This window comes from Cervus canadensis, chromosome 28, assembly GCF_019320065.1.
Source record: "Cervus canadensis isolate Bull #8, Minnesota chromosome 28, ASM1932006v1, whole genome shotgun sequence".
Classification (NCBI taxonomy): Eukaryota; Metazoa; Chordata; class Mammalia; order Artiodactyla; family Cervidae; genus Cervus; species Cervus canadensis.
The window spans coordinates 47725998-47738916 of record NC_057413.1 but is presented as its reverse complement, the minus strand read 5'-3'; the positions used below and the strand labels follow the sequence as shown (position 1 = coordinate 47738916).

At 45.4% G+C, this 12919-nt stretch overlaps 1 protein-coding gene across 1 annotated transcript in view; it reads right to left on the bottom strand.

Moving 5' to 3' along the window:
* BICRAL (BICRA like chromatin remodeling complex associated protein) overlaps positions 1-9737 on the bottom strand; it is a 100369-nt gene extending 90632 nt beyond the window's left edge. The window contains exon 1 of the mRNA XM_043449377.1: positions 9719-9737. The gene's annotated coding sequence lies outside the window, so the exon portion shown is untranslated. The remainder of the gene's footprint in view (positions 1-9718) is intronic.
* Between the last annotated feature and the right edge of the window lie 3182 nt (positions 9738-12919).

Below are 12919 nucleotides of genomic sequence, written 5' to 3'. Positions count from 1 at the left end.
CACATGGTCAAGAGCAACTGAGAGAGCCCATGTGCCACAACTACTGAACCTCACGCCCTAAGCCTGAGCTCTGCAACAAGAGAAGCCACCACAATAAGAACATCCATGTGCAACATACTGCATATACTGCAACAAAGAGTAGCCCCTGCTGACCACAACTAGAGAGAGCCTGTGCACAGCAAGGCAGCCCAGCCCAGCCAACAACAAATAAATACATAAATTTTAAAAATAAAAGAGGACTTCCCTGGTGGCCCAGTGGTTAAGAATCTGCCTTGCAATGCAGAGGATGTGGGTTCAACCCCTGGTTGGGGAAGTAAGATCCTACATGCCCCAGGGCAAGGAAGTCCATGTACTATAAGGAGCAACAAAAAAGAGCCCATGTGTTGCAAGCAAGACCCTACACAGTCAAATAAATAAATTTAAAAAAAAAAAAAAAGTAGAGAAAAATAAATAAATAAATAAAAGAAAATTTGGTTGTATCTTGTAAGGAATTTTGAAGTTGTGCTGCTTGAAATTATTACCCTCCCGGCAAGGTAACCGTGAAGACTAAATGAGATCATATGAGGGAAGCGCCTGGTAGCTCCTGCTGTCCTTCAGGTTCTTGGGTTATCTTTTCCTGGACGTGCCTGAACTCTGTGTGACCTGGGGGCTCACTCACTGAACACCTGCCCTGCTGGGCGACAGAGGATCCCACAAGGCGTTTACTGGTTCCATCAGTTAGAATAAATAGCATTACAAACTAGGATTCTGGAGTGTCTGGGTTGAGTATTTCACTTATTCCTCCAACAGATAACTACTGTGAGCTTTCCACACCAGGCATGATCTGCCCATGTGCAGAGGCTATGGGGTATAAAAAAAACAGGAGACACAACTGCAGCCCTCATGGCGCCTGCAGTCAAATAAGGGCTTAGAGTTTGTGAAAATACTTCACGTTCCATTAATGTTACATAGCCTGTTCCCTTATCTGTAAAGTGAAGTAAGATTAGATCAGTGGTTCTCAAAACTGAAGATTTCACAGATAAAAAAGGCTTTCATAAAAGAAACTGAAAAAAAAAAAAAAAAAAGCAAATGATCTCACAATTCTTTAATCTGAATGAATCATCACTTTAAAAAAAATTACATAGCCTCATTTTCCCCCTTTTACTATATAAGCCAGTTTTTGTCCTGGAATTTGAGGATCCCTCAGGACTTGCCCAGCTCTGACTTTGTAGAATTCTTTGGTTTTTTTTGCAGCAACTACTTACATGTAAAGTGAAAAGTGAAAGGGTTAGTCACTCAGTCGTGTCTGACCCCTTCCAACTCCATGAACTGCCAAGCTCCTCTGTCCATGGGATTTCCCAGGCAAGAATACTGGAGTGGGTTGCCATTTGCTTCTCCAGAGGATCTTCCCAACCCAGGGATTGAACTTGGGCCTCCTGCGCTGCAGGCAGATTCTTTACCAGCTGAGCCACTAGGGAAGTTCTACTTACATGTAAGTTCTACCCATATATACCCCAGAATTGCGGAAAGGCCAGAGACCTGTCCCTAGGAAAATCATTACAGGGTCCTTGATGAGAAAATCTTAGTACACACAACATATTCTGGCTCCACCCTTGACCCTGGGTGCTGAAAAATGCAAAGGGACCAAGCTCTGGTGACCGGAGGGCAGAAACGAACAATTGTTGAGGAGCCACCTCAGGTCTAGCCCAATACTTGGCACTTTCCCACCCACCACTTCAACATCACAGCCATTCCAGGAGATATATATCTTCTTCTTTATCTCTACTTTTCAGCAGGAGGAAACTGAGTTCAGAGAAATTAAGTCTCATGCCCAATGTCACATAGCAAGTAATCAGAATTTAAACTCAGATCTACTTATTGCCACAATTGCCACAATCAGACCTCATTGGCAGGAAGAGACATCAAAAACAGAACGAATGCAGAAAGGCTTTAAGAGATTTACGTGACTTTTGACATGAGAGAAATTTGAAATCACGTTCAAAAATTCAAACCTTTGGTGGGAGTGTAAATTGGCGCAGTCACCATGGAAAACAGAATAGAGGTGCCTCAAAAAACTAAAACTACAACTACTATATGACCCAGCAATTCTACTCCTAGGGATATGTCTGAAAAAAAGAGATCATTAATTTATAAAGATAAGTGCACTCAAATGATGTTTATAACAGCATTATTTATAATAACCAAGATGTGGAAGTAATCTAAGTGTCTGTCAACAGATGAATGGATAAAGAAGATGTGATAAACACTCCTACACATGTGGGTGCATGCACATACAATGAAATACTACTCAGCCATAAAAAAGAATAAAATTTTGCCATTTGCAACAACATGAAAGAACTTGGAGGGTATTATGCTTAGTGAAATAAGTCAGACAGAGAAAGACAAATAGTGCATGGCATCACTTATATATGAAATCTAAAAAAATAAACTAGTGAATATAATAGAACAGACTCACATATCTAGAGAACAAACTAGTAGTTACCAATGGGGAGAAGGAAGTAGGGAGGGGCAAGATATGGTAGGAGGTTAAGAGACACAAACTACTATGTATAAAATAAGCTACAGGATATATTATACAGCACAGAAAATACAGCCAATATTTTATAATAACTATAAATGGAATATAATCTTTAAAAACTGTGAATCACTATGTTGTACACCTGAAATCTATATATTATACAGTACTATACCTTGATAAGAAAAAAAAGACAATTCAGATAGCTTACTAAATACAATACTCTATGTCAGAGTCAGCAGGTTGGCACCTCTTTAACTAGGTCTCTTTTCTGATCAGCTCAGCAAACATCCTCTTTTCTGCCTCTGGACTCCTTCTATTCTTTACCCTAGGAACGAGAACAGCAAGCCCCCGACCCACTTCCATTCACACTCCTAGGAGAAGCTTTGCTTCTGGCCCAACTCTCCATCCATCCCTCATCAATTTAACAAGCATTTATTAACATGTATCAGGTGTTGTGTTAGGCACAGAATAAAACACATCCCTCCTTGAAGGAGCCCAAGCTATAGAGTAGATACCTATAAATACAGGCAGGATACTGACTTTACAACTGGACACTCGCCCAAAGCCAAAGGAGGGCAGGATCCAGGCAGGCTTCCTGGAGGAGGAGACGTGTAAAACAGCTTTTGTGGGAGACAAGTGCCCTGTCACACAGAAAAGAAAAGGTACAAGACTGCAGGCAGTGGAACAAGGGAGCAGGAAGCAGGTCCCACGTGGACCCACCAGCTCTCTCTCCAAACCCATTCGTCCTGGCACCAAGACCATTACAGACCCAGCTCCCCAAGCCAGAACCTTCCACACTCCTTGCTCTCTCTCTTATAGCCTTTACCTCCACTGAATCCCTGAGTCCTGTCTAGTCTCCTTCTAAGTCTCTCAGACATCTCCCCTTCCTTCTCTATCCTCACTCCCCTCACGGTAGCCCAGCACCACCATTTCTCCTTGGTTCCTGCAACAGCCTCCAAATGGACATCACTTTACTTTCGCTCCATTAAATTCACTCAGCACAGAGCATCTAGACTGAATCTCTAAGGCGGGGGCAGGTGGGGGAGGGTAGCAGCAGGTTGGTGGGAACCATCTGATCCTGTCATTATCCTGCTTAAGTCCTTCACTAGATCCTAGTGCCTTCATGATTAAGACAAAACCTCCTAACAGGATTTACAAGACCCTTGGTGGTCTGGCCTCTGCTCACCTTCCTAACCTCATCTCTGATCTTTAGTTCCTCATAAACTGTGGCTTATGAGCCTGGTTACCCAGCACCACCACCTGGGGAGCTTTAAAAAAAAACCCAATATCACAGTCCCACTCCCAGACACTGTGACTGAATTACTCAGGGGAAGACCCGGGGCATCCGGGGATTGTAAAGCTCCCCCTGTGATATTAACGCGCAGCCATGGCTGAGAACACTGCTCTAGCCCAACACATCTGACAGGTTTGCGGCACATGCCCAGTCTCTGCCATCAGAGGCCCTGGAGCTATCCTGGCTTGAAGCCAGTGGCTTTCTGTTTCATTCACTGCAGTGTTTTCCAGACCCAGAACAGTACCTGAGCAATTCTGCTTTCTCCCTTCACCTGGTCCGATGACACTCATTCTTTAAGATCCAGCTTAGACTTCCTAACAGACACTCCCTCCCTCGATGCCCCTTTTCTGGGGTTAGGTGATCCTGTGTGAGCTCAGACCTAGATTTCTCCCATTAGAGCATATATCACACCACCTGGTGATTGTCCGCATCCCACAGTTAGTCTGTAAGCTCTGAGGGTGACCGGCCTGTATGTTCATCAGTATAGCACCTCCATCCTCCGGAAGTGCCTAGCAGAGTCAGTGCTGATTTAAGAAGTGTGGCAGGAATAAATGGAAGTGAAGGGGCTCACGTGTTGGTGTAACGGCAGAGGATGGTGTGACTGGGGTGATGGCAGTGGGAGATGAGCGGGACACTGGGGACCGGTCGTGAAGGGCTGGCGTCCTCACCGAAGACTCAACGGCATCAGACAATGGAGCCAAGGCAAATGTCAGGTAAAGCTACACAATCAGCTTGAATTTTAGGGCAGTGAGTAGCTGAGGCATGGAGCGCCGGGGGAAGTTAGGGAGGCACAGTGGCCAGGGACCAGATGGGGATCTAGAGCAATAGCCCACCCGGAAGAAGATGAGGAGGGGGCTCAGGCCTGAAGACAGGGAGCTGGCGGAGACAAGGACACAGAGAGAGAGGGAGGGGAATGAGAGTGTTTGGAGGCTTGGTGGCCCAGTGAGGAGGAACGAGGCTCTGTGGATGACTGATTTCCTGCTCAGAAGACTACAACTGTGGTGTGAGGATTGTGACCAGATGCAGTATCATAACCAGACAGGGGGCAGGAAAAGAACCTGACGGCCTCCATTCAAGTCTTTTTTTCTCGCTTTTTTTTTTTTGGTTTGGTTTGATATGGACCATTTTTTAAAAGTCTTTACTGAATTTGTTAAAATATTGCTTCTGTTTTATGTTTTGGTTTCTTGGCCAAGAGGCATATGGGATCATAGCTCCCTGACCAGGGATGGAATCCACACCCCTGGCACTGGAAGGCAAAGCCCCAACCTCTGGACCGCCAGGGAAGTTCCACCTCGATTCAAGTCTTAGCGTCACCTCTTACTCGCTCTCCATCCTAAGGAAGTCACCTTCAGCTCCTCATTTCATCTGCTCAATGCGGGTCACAAGTAGTACCTACATCACAGGGATGTTGCAAAGGCTGAAAGGAGTAATACGTGTACATGCTCAGCCACTGCCTGGCACACGTAAATGCCACATGAGAGTTCACAAAATTATTTATATACAAGGTGCCGTATTATCTGCTAAGAGTTACGATCTGCCAACAATTCCTTCCCTCCCTCTGAAGACCTGTGCTCCACCTGTCAAGAGATGGAGTCTGTTTCTCCTTGTCTTGAATCTGGGCAGCTTTGTGATTCGCTTTGACCAAATGAAGTGACATTGCACCAATTCCGGCTCAAGCCTGGTGGCACCCACTTTTGGCCCTTTGGAAGCCAGCCACCGTGCAAAGCTGGAGCCCAATAACAATGTTAGGAGACTGAGGCAGGAGACAGGCTGGGGGGAGGGGACGAGGTGCACAGGCCGACGGCAGTACCAAGGCCACAGACACACGAGAGAGGCGGTCTTGGAGGCTCCAGATCCAGGTCAGCCCACAGAATTGTGAGAAATAAGTTACTGCTATTTCAAACCAGTAAGTTGTGGGTTCGTTTGCTACACAACAATAAACTGAAACTTATGTACAGAAGAAAAAGGACATCACTGGGCCAATAAGGACTTCATTTGAAGCCATCTTAAAATAGGTATTTTGGACAGGAGAAATATGGAGACATAGAAATATCAAGAAGGGTGTTGGAAGTCCAAGTTTGGGCTCAAGCAGGAGGAGGCAGGGATTCCAGAATCAATCAGCATAAGGACAGGACTCGGTGCCCCGGGAGAAGGACCTCACCAGGGGAGGCGTGAGGAACTGGAAACTGGGTCCCAGGACGGAAATCTGGCCCCGTGGATCCTTAGAGGGCAGGTGGAGAGAAGCTAGTAGAGAAGACGAAGAATAGTGATCAGGGATGGAGACAGAACACACAGAACCAGGGAGCTGTCCTCTGAGAAGGGGTTATCCAGTGCTGAGAGCTACCAAGAACAACGGACTTGAACATTAGGAGGGAATGGGGACTTCCCAGTGAAGTAGCAGAGGCAGAAACCAGGTGATGAGAGACTAAGGAGGGAATGAGATTGAGAATCTGAACACAGCAAACATAGATGACTGTTCTTAAAAGTCTGTTGTTACAGTTGAACCCAGAGAAACAGAGACTAGATTGGCAGCTTCCAGGGGTGGGATGGGAGATGGACAAAGGTGGTCAAAAGATACTGAAGAAGGAATTCATAGGGCCTTGACTCCATCTGAGGCCTGTCCATGCTGATCGTGCTCAGCCACCTCTCCAGTGGACTCTGAACTCTCTGCTTAGTGCCTGTGGGAACAACAATGGAAGGATAAGACCCCCTCCAGACAGGGGAACCTTGAAGATCATATCCAGGTTACTCATCACCTAAGAGAAAACAGACACTAATCCCCCCTGCCTCCGGACAGTATCTATCGGAAAGTAACTACAGGCTTATCGGTTATTAACTGGTTGGAATGTAACCGCGGGCTTATTGATTATTAACTGTTTGAACACATAACACGTGAATGATGGGGTTATTGTGATTATATTTACCCTTCCTTTGTAAGCCTCAAGGGATTTGGGGTGGTGGGTTTAGACACATACACATGGGGTATAAAAGATTTTCACAAATGCTGGTCGGGGTCCTTGGCTAAGAGGAGACTCTGCCTGGGGCCCGCTGGTGTAATAAACTGCACTCCACTATCTGCATTGTCCTGAGTGAGTTTGTTTCCCAGAAAGTATGGCTATAACAATACAAACTTCCAGGCACTTCCCTGGTGGTGAAGTGGATAGGAGTCTACCTGCTGATGCAGGAGACACAGGTTGGATCCCTGGTCTGGAAAGATTCCACATGCCGTGGGGCAACTAAGCCCATGGGCCACAACTATGCACCTAGGGCCTGTGTTCCTCAACAAGAGAAGCCACCACGGTGAGAAGCCCGTGCACCGAAAGGATGAGTAGCCCCCGTTCACTGCAACTAGAGAAAGTGCAGCAATGAAGACCCAAGGCAGCCAGAAATAAACAGAAAGCTACAAACTTCCAGTTACAAGATGAGTAAGTTCTGGAGATGTAACATATAGCATATTGATTACAGTTAACAATGTTGTTGTTGAGTCCCTAAGTCAGCTCAGACTCTTTTGCGATCCACGGACTGTAGCCCGCCAGGCCAAGTCCCCTGCATTGGCAAGCGGGTTCTTTACAACTGAGCCACCAGGGAAGCCCCACAGTTAACAATGCACGAGTCCCCAGTGGCTCAGTCATACATACAGTAAAAGAAGGACTGATCCTTCCATCATTACAAGGTCTGATGCTGAAGCTGAAGCTCCAATATTCTGGCTACCTGATGCAAAAAGCTGACTCATTGGAAAAGACTCTGATGCTGGGAGAGATTGAGGGCAAGAGAAGAAAGGGACGACAGGATGAGATGGTTGGATGGCCTCACCGGCTCAGGGGACATGAACTTGAGCTAACTCGAGGAGAGTGAAGGACAGGGGAGCCTGGCATGCTGCAGTCCCTGGGGTTGCAAAGAGTTGGACATGACTTAGCAACTGAACAACAACAACAAATATAAACACACACACACACACACACACACACACACACACACACGTCAAATCATCACAATGAGTACCCTAAACTCACACAATATATCTCAACAAAGCCAGGAAAAAAATAAATCCGATTACCTCTCCCACAACATTTTTTTCAAAAAGTTGAATAAAATAAAAAGTCTATTAATAGGGACTTCCCTGGTGGTCCGGTGGTTAAGAATCTGCCTTCCAATGCAGGGGATACAGGTTCGATCCCTGGTCGGGGAGCCAGGATCCCACGTGCTGCAGGGCAACTAAGCCTGTGCCTACGCTCCGCAACAAAGAGCCCAAACAACACAATTAAGACCCGAGGCAGCCTAGTAAGTAAATAAATACATATTTTTAATTTATTTATAAATATTTTAAAAATACATATTTTTTAAAAAGTCTATTGACAAAAGAGGGAAAAAAGTATTTCCTTGGGTGCATGAAAGGACAAAAAAAAAAAAATGTTTTAAGTGGAGAGAACTTGCTTGTTGAGAAGAGAAGCCAAAGAAGCAGCATTAAAGATCCTGAAGAAAGAGAGGATGGGGGTGGCTCAAGGTTCCAGGAAATGGGAGGGACGCAGTTCAGGTGGAGGCATTGGCCTTGAAGAAGAAGGGCAAGAGGCAAAGGAGTGGATCTTCACAGAGAGGTTTTAGGAGCGAGGCAAGGTGAAGTTCCTCTCTGGGGGCCTTGCTGTCCATGGGATTCTCCAGGCAAGAATACTGGAGTAGGCTGCCATGCCCTTTTCCAGGGGATCTTCCCAACCCAGGTTTCCAGCATTGTGGGCAGATTCTTTATTGTCTAAGCCACCAGGAAAGCCCAAGAATACTGGAGTGGGTAGCCTATCCCTTCTCCAGGGGAACTTGTGACCCAGGAATCAAACCAGGGTCTCCTGCATTGCAGGTGGATTCTTTACCAGCTGAGCTACTCGGGAAGCCCCTGAGAAGAGTAGGTTAAGGTCATCTGCTGACAGGCAGCGTGGGTCTTGGAAGACTGATATAAGTTTCTGAAGATTTTGGAGGGAATGCAGGAGGGGCCACAGGAGTCAAGCTTCCAGACCTTTCCAGAGAAGCCACGCCACAGGAATTCCTGCCTTCTGAGGCTCAGGCTCTCCATACCAGCTTCTCTCCTCTACCCTGCCCCCAGTCCTGCTCCATCCCCTGAGTCAGTCTCTGGCCTAGATGGCCCCCTGGAAGGTTGCTCCTTCATTCTCAAGTATTTCCTGACCATCCACACCACCAGCCCCCCTCTCTGGGCAACACGCTCTCTTCCCACAAGGCTTTCAAACCTTCCCCCTACTTTTCAGATACCCCGCACCTCTTTCCTTTCACACCCAGCAGAGGACCCCACTGCCCACTCATAGAGAGCACAGACACCGTCAGACTCATCAAACATGCAAGTTTACCTACAGCTGCACCCTCCCTGACTGATGCATCAACTTAAAACTGCTGTTTAATTAGGTCTTGGACAACATTTTAAAATACAATAAAAAGAACAGAAAATAGCATCTACTATATATCTCAAGAGTATTTGCTGTTTCTTAAAGCTTGTGTTTCAATTATGATGCATCTGTTACTATGAGTTGAGAGCAAAAGGTTTGTGTATGTTTGAAAACTCACAACAAAAAGTTAAGACAACAGCACTGCCATAGAGAAAGCTGTCCTTCCCTTTATCCATGGCTAATCCTCGCACCCGTGTTTTGCATCCCATCTCCTCCAGTAATTTCAGGGCCCTTAGGTTATGTCTTTTTTTTTTTTTTCCTGTAAAAAACAGAAATACCTCACTGGCCTCCTTGCACCCCCTATTTATTCCCTCCTCCTCACAAACTTCTCCAAAGAGTTATATGAATTCAGCATCTGCTCCCGCCCCTCCCTGTCACCTAACCCCTGCAGCCTCCTGCCCCCAGCGCTCCTGGACACAGTTCTCCACAAAGTGACCAGCGGCCCCTGAGCCCACATACCTAGAGGACACCTTCCAGGGTTCACTGACTCCGCGTTCATTCCTGTTCCTCCTTCCAGCGAGAGCTCAACCCTGTCCCCTCCGGAAGACTTCGCTGACCTCCCAACAAGGTCACACCTCCCATGAGGGGCACCCACTGTTCCTCTGTCCTTCCTAACAGTTGTCAATTGTCACTGTTACAATTTCACATTTGTGTAATTATCTGCCCAGATTAGGCCTCCTCAAGGAGGAAAGGGACTCTGCCTATCTTGACGCACTTGGCAGCCGGAGAACCTCCCTAGCTCAGTGCTGGGCATCATAGCCAGCAGCAGCCCCTGTGCTGGGTCTGAGGGGTACAGTGAGGAAGGAATACCCCAGAAAGTCACGGGAGCTGAGGAGGTAAGAAAGCCAGGGGCAGAGGAGGAAGGCAGAAGCTGCTCCCATTCTGCTTCCCAGACTAATGTGGAGCCTTTTCCAGAATAGCACGTGCCTGCACGGCTGACACCCCTCACTGGCTTTGTGTCAGAAAAGTGAGCCACCCAGACTGGAAAATTGGCTATATATTTCATACCTGACACGCAGAACTCGTAGTGAATCCTTTTAATCCACTACACATTCAATATTTGCTGAAAGATGAATAGGTGACACCTACTTCTGGAATCCAGCTACTAGAAAACAGAGCCTGGATTTGTTTATTTGCCCAGGAATGGCCTGCACAGGGTCCCTGATAAACACCAGAGGACACAAAAGGCCTCATTCTTTGCTATCTGACCACACCCAGACAGTTATATTGTGTTTATTTATGTGTTTACCTGCTTTCATTCCTCACTTACTGATTTCCTGTGGCATATCACTACACAAATATTCTCTGAAGGATGTTAAAAGATCAAATAAATACAAATATTTAAAATTACAAACAAAGAATGCAGATGCAACCAGAAACTTCAAAACTGTGGGAAACTCTATTAAACAAATGATCATTTTTCTCAACAAAACACTTGAGAGAGAGAGGGGAAGGATTTAAAAGTGATTAAAGAGACATATTAACTATGCACACTGTATAGAACTTGTTTGGATCCTTATTCAAATAAAGTAATTTTAAAAAGGAAATTATAGTCAGAGAAATGTGAATATTGGTTTGGATCAGTGGTTCCCCTAACAGCCTGAAACTCAGATCATAATGGAGAAACAGTCGCCACTTTTTTTGGACTGTGGCTCAGCAGTAAAAGAATCTGCCTACAATGCAGGAGACTGGCAGGAGATGAAAGTTCGATCCCTGGGTTGGGAAGATCCCTTGGAGGAGGAAATGGCAACCCACTCCAGCATTCTTGTCTGGAAAATCCAAAGGACAGAGGAGCCTGGCGGGCTACAGTCCATGGGGTTGGAAAGAGTTGAACACGACTGAGTGACTACACAACAAGAAATGGTATTGTAGTTGTTTTTAAAAAGACAGCCTTAATCTTTCTGAGATACATATTGAAATATTCGTGGATTGTAAAATATGAAATAATATAAAGTTTGGGATTATTTTAAAACAAGCGAGTTAGAACCAGAAATGGAACAACTGATTGGTTTAAAATTGGGAAAAGAGTATGACAAGGCTGTATATTGTCACCCTGCTTATTTAATTTATATGCAGATACATCATGAGAGATGCTTGGCTGGATGAATCACAAGCTGTAATCAAGACTGCCAGGAGAAATATCAACAACCTTAGATATGCAGATGATGCGACTCTAATGGCAGAAAGTGAAGAGGAACTAAAAAGCCTCTTGATGAAGGTGAAAGAGGAAAGTGAAAAAGCTGGCCTGAAACTCAACATTAAAAAAACTAAGATCATGGCATCCAGTCCCATCACTTCATGGCAAATAGAAAGGGAAAAAGTGGAAGCAATGACAGATTTTATTTTCTTGGGCTGCAAAATCACTGCAAATGGTGACTGCAGCCACAAAATTAAAAGATGCTTGCTCCTTGGAAGGAGAGCTATGACAAACCTAGACAGCATATTAAAAAGCAGAGACATCACTTTGCTGACAAAGGTCCATATAGTCAAAGCTGTGGTTTTTCCAGTGGTCATGTACAGATGTGAGATCATAAAGAAGGTAGAGAGCCAAAGAATTGATGCTTTTGAACTGTGGTGCTGGAGAAGACTCTTGAGAGTCCCTTGGACAGAAAGGAGATCAATCCTGAATATTGATCCTAAAAGAAAATATGCCCCTGAATATTCATTGGAAGGACTACTGCTAAAGCTGAAGCTCTAATACTTTGTCCACCTGATGTGAAGAGTTGACTCACTGGAAAAGATCCTGATGCTGGGAAAGACTGAAGGCAAAAGGAGAAAGAGATGACAGAGGATGAAGTGATAAGATAGCATCACTATCTCAGTAGACATGGATTTGAGCAAACCCTGGGTAATAGTGGACGTCAGAGGAGTCTGGCATGCTGCAGTCCATGAGGTCACAGAGAATCAGACACGACTTAGCAACTGAACAACAACAACAAATCAGAGTGAGATGGGGTGGGAAAGTGGCTAGGGTTTTAGAAGGAACAAGACTGCCAGTTGTGAATTGCTGAAGTTGGGTGATAGGTACATGTAAACCCTTTCCTCTCCACTTTTTAAATTTTCAGAAAGTTAAAAAATGTATCTAACAAATAGAACCATTAAAGCATCTAAATTTTTGTTAAATAATTTTTAAAGTCTGGAACACATTAGAATTCTTTCACTTTCCAAGATGTCTAATGGACAGCAGTTCTTCGATTCACAAGCTTTGTAAAGTATCCTTGAAAGCGAGATCCAGAACTTATGGGCAGCTTGCCTTCTGCCACATTTCCACTGTAAAGTATTACCCGGCTTCCTTCCATCAGAACAGGCATGTCCTTCTGAGGAGCTGGGGCCCTTTCAAGGATGCAAACTGAATCAACTGCCCTCAAACATCATAGTGAAGGCGCACACACAGCTTGGCAATGCTTTCCTACTGCTTTTGAAATGTAGCTTTAAACCTATGTCTTGATCACCTACCCTGGCTTGCAGCTGTGCTGGGGTTTGTCAAGAACTATGAAGCCGGACCGCCTTCATGGTACAGTGGTTGAGAATCTACCTGGGACACAGGTTCATTCCTTGGTCTGGGAAGATCCCACGTACCATGAAGCACGAAGTCTGTGTGCCACAACTACTGAGCCTGCGCTTTAGAGCCTGAGGGCTGCAACTCCTGAAGCCTGGGCA